Consider the following 6,794-nt stretch of genomic DNA (forward strand, 5'->3'; position numbering starts at 1 on the left):
GAGCAGAGCTCAGTGCTGGTCCTCTCCTCCCCTCGTGAGAAGCTGTAGGTTGCCATGGGGCCTCCCCTTGGCCCCTTCTGCACTGGGTTAAAGAAGACATTTCTCACATCAAACATCGCTTTGGTTTCACTCGGTCTCAGCTGCCAGAACTGCAGCCCATCAGCCATGCCTCTCTCCAGTCAGTATGCTCTGCCCCCGGGCCCAGGCAAAGAGTTCTCCTAAGCCTCCCTCATGATTCTGACTGCACATCAGCAAGTTCCATCTTGCTAGACACTGTTCTCAGCTCGTCCCTAAAATGCCTCTAGAAATGTGAAACAAAGAAACAGAAAGCCTCTAGAGCCAAAGCAGAAAATGAGCAAAATTAAAAATTAATTTCAGAGTAATGATTTAAGCATCTTGGCAAGACAAGCACCAGCCGGCTCTATGCTTGGTGATGTGGGAGAGACCTTTCCGGTTCTCTGCCCTGGGGACTCTTGTCAGTTTTAATAAGATTTACCCTGCAGCTGTGAGCAATGCCAATTAAACAGCACAATAAGGACTACTTTTCACTGGGCAGAAGCTTGCTTGCTATGGGACTGTGTGTCTCTGCCATCCTGTGCCTCTGCCAAAGGACCATGATGCAGGTAGGCTGCTCACCTTTCTTTGCCCCAGCAGAGAGGCAGTAGCATTCCCGTCTGCCCATGAAGGACTTGCTGAGGGAGGTGGGCAGACGGTGAGTTCCACAGTACTAACATCTTGTTAGCTGTATCTCTTGTGGTGCAACTAACTGTTAGGGTGAGGCCAGCACCCCAGAGCCTCAGGTGTGAAGTCCACCAGCATCACTCCTCAGTCTTTTGCTTCCTGGTGAGCAGGAGGATAGCAGCCATAGCTGAATTTTCTGAACAACAAGAAGCTTGTTCCTCCTCAAGATATGCATGAAACAAAGGATGTAAAAGGTTTCATGCCAGTGTCTTCTGCAGCTCAGTGTTGCCAATGCTCTGGATATCATGCACAGTTCCTGCTACTCTCTTTGCTGGCCTTGCCAAGTGCTAATCATCTTGTTTGCCTCTGCTTCATCTCCCACTCCCCCTTCCCTGAAGATTCTGCGTCTCTTTGAAGGCTTCAGATGCCTGCCAGCCTCCTGTGATCTGCCCCCAGCACAGCTCACCTGGCTTTCCTGAACATCTGCCTTTCCTAAGGGTTGGTTTCCCCAGCTGTTTTTCAGCACATAATGACATTAAATGTGGCCTCATATTGCATATGGCTCCATTCTGGGCTGGGAAGGGTAATACAAAATGATCTGGGCAGATTTTGAGTGGATAGTGAGCCTTCCCATGATGAGGTGTGGAGTGGCATAGCTATTTTAGAGGAATAGGGTGCTGGCAGGGGCCTTGAAGGATATGCTGCATTGAAAGGTGCTAGCAACACTGCTGCATATATGAAATCCAAATGTGATGCCCATCTTCAAAAAGGGCTGGAAAGATGATCCTGGTAGCTTCAGGCTTAGACTCACTGCAGTGCCAGGGAAGTTTATGGAAGAGAGAATCTTGGGAACCATCATGGATCAATTAAAAGTCAACGAGGGGATAGGCCCAGTTGGCATGGGTTCATGTATGGTAGATCCTTCTTGACAAACTTGATTTCGTTCTATGACAAGGTGACCTGCTTAAGGTAAGGCTGTTGACGTGGTCTACCTGGACTTCAGTAAAGCCTTTGACACTGTCCCCCACAACATCCTCATGGAGAAGCTGGCTGCCCATGGTTTGGATGGGCATATGCTCTGCTGGGTGAAGCACAGGCTGGATGGCCAGGCCCAAAGAGTTGTGGTCAGTGGAGTTAAATCCAGTTGGTGGCCAGTCACAAGTGGTGTCCCCTAGGGCTCGGTACAAAGGCCACTCCTATTTAACACCTTCATTAATGATCTTGATGAGGGGAGTGAATATAGCCTCACTAAGTTTGCAGACTACACCAAGTTGGGAAGGAGCGTTGATCTGCCAGAGGCACTACAGAGGGACCTGGATAGGCTGTATCAATGGGCAAAGGTAAACTGTGTGAGTTTCAATAGGGCCAAGCGTCAAGTCCTGCGTTTTGGTCACAGCAACCCTACAGGCCTGGGAAGGAGTGGCTGGAAAGCTGCCTGACAGAAAGATACCTTGGCGTACTGATGGACAGTTGGCTGAGTATGAGCCAGCAGTGTGCCCAGGTGGCCGAGAAGGTCAATGGCATCCTGGCTTGTATTTGGAATTGTGTGGTCAGCAGGACTAGGGAAGTCATCCTGCCCCTGTACTGAGCCCCATGCCAAGTAGGGTTTTGGGCATGTCAGTACAGAAGGGACCTGCTGGAGCAGGTCCAAAGAAGGGCAACAAAGCTTGTAAAGGGCTTGGAGAGTATACCCTATGAGGAGCAACTGAAGGAACTGGGGCTGTTTAGTCTGGGGATAAGGAGGCTGAGGGGAGACTTCACTGTTATCTTCCAATACCTGAAAGGTGATTGCAGTGAGAGCGGGGTTGGTCTCTTCTCACTGGCGACAGGTGACAGGACGAGGGGAAATGGCCTCAAGTTGTGCCAGGGTAAGTTTAGGTTGGATATCAGGAAACACTTCTTTACAAAAAGGGGTGTTACGCACTGTAATAGGCTCCCCAGGGAGGTGGTTGAGTCACCATCCCTGGATGTGTTTAAAACTGTTTGGATGTGGTGCTCAGAGACATGATTTAGTGGTGGGTTGTTAGAGTTAGGGTAGTGTGGTTAGACTGTGGTTGGAGTTGATGATCTTTAGGGTCTTAACCAACATGATCAATTCTGTGATTCCATGATCTTAGTGACCTTTTATGATGGAGTCACTGCATCATTGGACAAGGGAAGAGCCACTGATGTAATCTATCTGGACTTCAGTAAGGCTTTTGACACAGTACCCCACAACAACCTTCTCTCCAAATTTGAAACATGGATTTGATGATAGGACTGTTCAATGGATGAAGAACTGGCTGCAGGATTGAGTTCAGAATGTAGTGGCTGAGATGGGGATCAGTAATGAGTGGTGTCCCACAAGGGTCATTGCTGGAGCCGGTACTCTTTAATATCTTCATCAATGACATTGATAGTGGGGTCGAGTGCACCCTCAGCAAATTTGCTGATGACACCAAGCTGTGGGGTGCAGTTGATGCACCAGGGGGATGGGATGCCACCCTGTGGGGCTTAGACAGGCTTGAGCAGTGGGCCCAGGTAACCTCATGAGGTTTAACAGATCCAAATGCATGGTCTTGTGCCTGGGACAAGGCAACCCCCACTACCAACGCAAGCTTAGGGGATGAATGGATTGAGTGCATCCCTTCTGACAAAGAGCTGGGAGGTACTGATGGCTGGCAGCTGGACATGAGCCAGCAATGTGCCCTTGCAGCCCAGAAAGCTAACCATATTCTGGGCTACATCAAAAGAAGCATGGCCAGCAGGAAGAGGGAGGTGATCCTGCCCCTCAGCTCTGTGCTGCTGAGGCCTCACCTGGTGAACTGCGTCCAGATGTGGAGTCCTCAGTACAGGAGAGACATAGACCTGGAACATGTCCAGAGGAGGACTGTAAAGATCCAAGGGATGGAACGCATCCCCTATGAGGACAGGCTGAGAGAGCTGGGGCTGTTCAGCCTGGAGAAGAGAATGCTCTGAAGTGACCCGATAATGGCCTTTCAGTATCTAAAGAGGAGCTACAGGAAAGAAGGGGGCAGACTCTTTAGCAAGGTCTGTGGTGACAGAACGAGGAGAAATGGTTTCAAGCTTAAAGAGGGTAGGTTTAGGTTAGATATAAGGAAAAGGTCTTTTACAGTGAGGCTGGTGAGGCACTGGAACAGGTTGCCCGCAGATGTGGTTGATTGATATCCTGTTGTTGGAGACTTTTGAGGTGAGCCTGAATCAGGCCCTGGGCAACCTGATGTAGCTGTGCATGTCCGTGTTCATTGCAGGGGAGCTGGACTAGATAACATTGAGAGGACCCTTCCACCTCTAAGGATTCTATGATTCTGTGAGAAGGTGTGTCAGAAGCACAACAGGGCATTGCACAGTATTGCACGTTCACCTTCCCAATTTAATTACATAGTAGGAATAACAGATGTAGAAATAGCCAGGCAGTTCATCATCACCTCACTGTGATGTGGGGAATGCATTGCTTTTCCTATTCAGTATGCCCCAGGGGAGGACAAGGCATACTCCACAGAAGCCATTCACACTAACACCATTTGAGGAGAAGAAGCATTTTGCTGCAGGAAGAAGTTAACCACTTTTGTGCCAGTACTAACTTGGCCAGTTCAGCTTCTCAGGAAGATTTAACTTCATTCTCTTTTTGTTTGGAAATTCCTGTCATGCCAACAGCATGTGCTTAAGGATAGTAATGTGCTTGAACATTTGTAATTGTAAGAAGGAGCTCATGCCAGAAGTGCATTAGCAGAACAGAGATTAAGCATGTAGTGAATTATGTAGATCATGACAGATTACTGTAAATAGGACTGTGAATCAGGCCTGCACTTGTCATGTATTTTGTGTATGTCCTGTCTATCACAGAGGAGGCTTCTTAGAAATTACTGCGATAAAGGCTTAAACGTTTTATTAGAACAGGCCCTTTGACTGCCAACTCAGGTTATGAATCAAAAATCAGAGTTCAGGGACTGAAAAAACACAACACAAAACCCACAAAAAACAGCTACACAATGCTTAAGAGCGCTGCTGAAACAAGTCTGGAACCAATTTTTCTATGTATAAAAGTTCCATGATCTGAAAGCCATCTGGGCCTCGGAGGTTTAGAAATAAATGGAACACCCTGCTGGAACACTTTCAGAATGCAACAGCTCCTGCAGTCCTGCAGAGCCATGGAACAGCAGGCCTAGAAACTGTCAGACAAGGCTTGGTACAACCTGTCATGGTCAGTGTCTAGCAATTTACAGGATGGAGGGGGTTGAATGTCCAGGAAAAGGAACGCTCATACCTGGAGGAACGCAGAAAACCTTCTTTGGTAGACCAAATTTGTTTTTTCCTTAATACATTTTAAGGCATACCTTTGAAGCTGCTAAAGAGTCTGCAATATTAAAATAGCTCTGAAATGAGTAAGTTACTGAGCAGAATACTGATAAAGTGGTCAGAGAGACACAGAACATCATATGGGCCTGCTGATTATTCTCATCAGAAATAGAGGAGCACAGGTTTTTTTCATCAAGAGGAAAGTTACACTAGAAGTTGCTAGTGTAATGTTTTTGTAACACACCACCTCTTCTGTACTCTGCTCTGCTCTTCTGTATTCGTTTTGTATTCTGCCATCTGGGAATGGAAGGTAGTCAAGGATGTTGTTGCAGAGTTTTCTGTGTTATGTAAAGTTAATTAAGAGCAGGGAATTTTCTACTCTTTATTCATTTCAATTTTTGCTTCTCTGTGGAAGGTGGGGAAGGAAACTGTGTTTAGGCAAGAATTCTGTTTTTGAAATAAATTACATCTCTGCTTGGAAATAAAATTTCCAATTTGGCATTAGAAATGTTGCTTAATTTTTACAATTTGAATTAAAAGCGCTGATAGAATGACAGCATGTAAACATAACACATCAGGGTTGTTGCAGAGTTAGTGCTGTTCATTACTGTGTTAAATAAGGAGCAGATGTAGGTGACCAAATGCAGTTTTGCCCAATATGAATGAGCATTACTGGAAAATTAACAAGAACAGAGCAACATGGAATGACTGGAAGGTGAGGAGGAAGAGCAGAAGTTGTTATAAGATTGGCATGTTATTGGCACTTAGATTGGTCACAAAGATCCCAGCACACAGCTTGTCAGCACACTCAGGGTGGTGGGCAAAGGAAATGAGAACAAGTAAGTCACAGAGGTGAGATAGGATGAGAAGACTGATCAGAGCTCATTCCTGCAGGGCACAAAAGGACACTTCTTAAACTTAGAAATGTGGCAGCCAATTCAAGAACAATGCAGGTAACATGACAAGAACAAAGTAGGTAGCATTCCTTGTCATCCAGGGTGTTGCAGAGCATTCCTGACAGATCTCCTCCATACAGGCATCATGGTGCCTGAATGCTGAGCATGCATGTATCTTGCTTATTTTGAGTATGTGCTGAGGGGTGTGAGTGAAATGAGGAAATTTTAATAGCCACTGTTCCCTCCTATAAAGTTTCCCAATGACATATGCAGCACTGTGCAAACTGACACTGCAGAAACAAGCACTGCAATGTCCCAACATTACTGTCATTTCCTGCTTTGATCCTGAAAGAAGCATAATGCACTTTTGTACTTTGGTGAAACAGTGAAGAGCATAAAACTGCAGATTAATACTTAATTGCTTTAAAATCAGCACCTGCAATATTTTTCTAAACCTCAGTAGAGGGGTAGGTGTCTTCAATGTTTTCAGGCCTATTACGGCTCCTTCTGAAGCAAGCAGTGCAGATCCCTGCTCAATGACAGTATCCTAATCCCAGGTGGGTCATTGTTCTCTGTCAGGCTGCTAGTTCATGTTCCCAGGAGATACCACCTTGAGTGCTGCACTCAAACTGCCTTGTTCCTCAAGGTGTGATGGAGATGATGTACCAGTGGAATTTAAAAAAAAAAAAAAATTTTATTGTTGCTTTGCAATATAAAATGAATAAATCCATAATTACAAAGTCAGAGGCATAAAAAAGCTGAATAGAAGGAATGTGACATAACAAAGTGAAATCTTAAAATAAGAAACAACCAGAATCTTGTCTAAACGCCTTTTCTTGTGATACACCCCTTCCACAGCTCCATCTCAAACTGGCATTAATGGAGCCTGCTATAAGTCCAGTGCTAGGACAGCTGGAA

Source organism: Phasianus colchicus, chromosome 1 (genome assembly GCF_987193195.1).
Source record: "Phasianus colchicus chromosome 1, bPhaCol1.hap1.1, whole genome shotgun sequence".
Lineage (NCBI taxonomy): Eukaryota > Metazoa > Chordata > Aves > Galliformes > Phasianidae > Phasianus > Phasianus colchicus.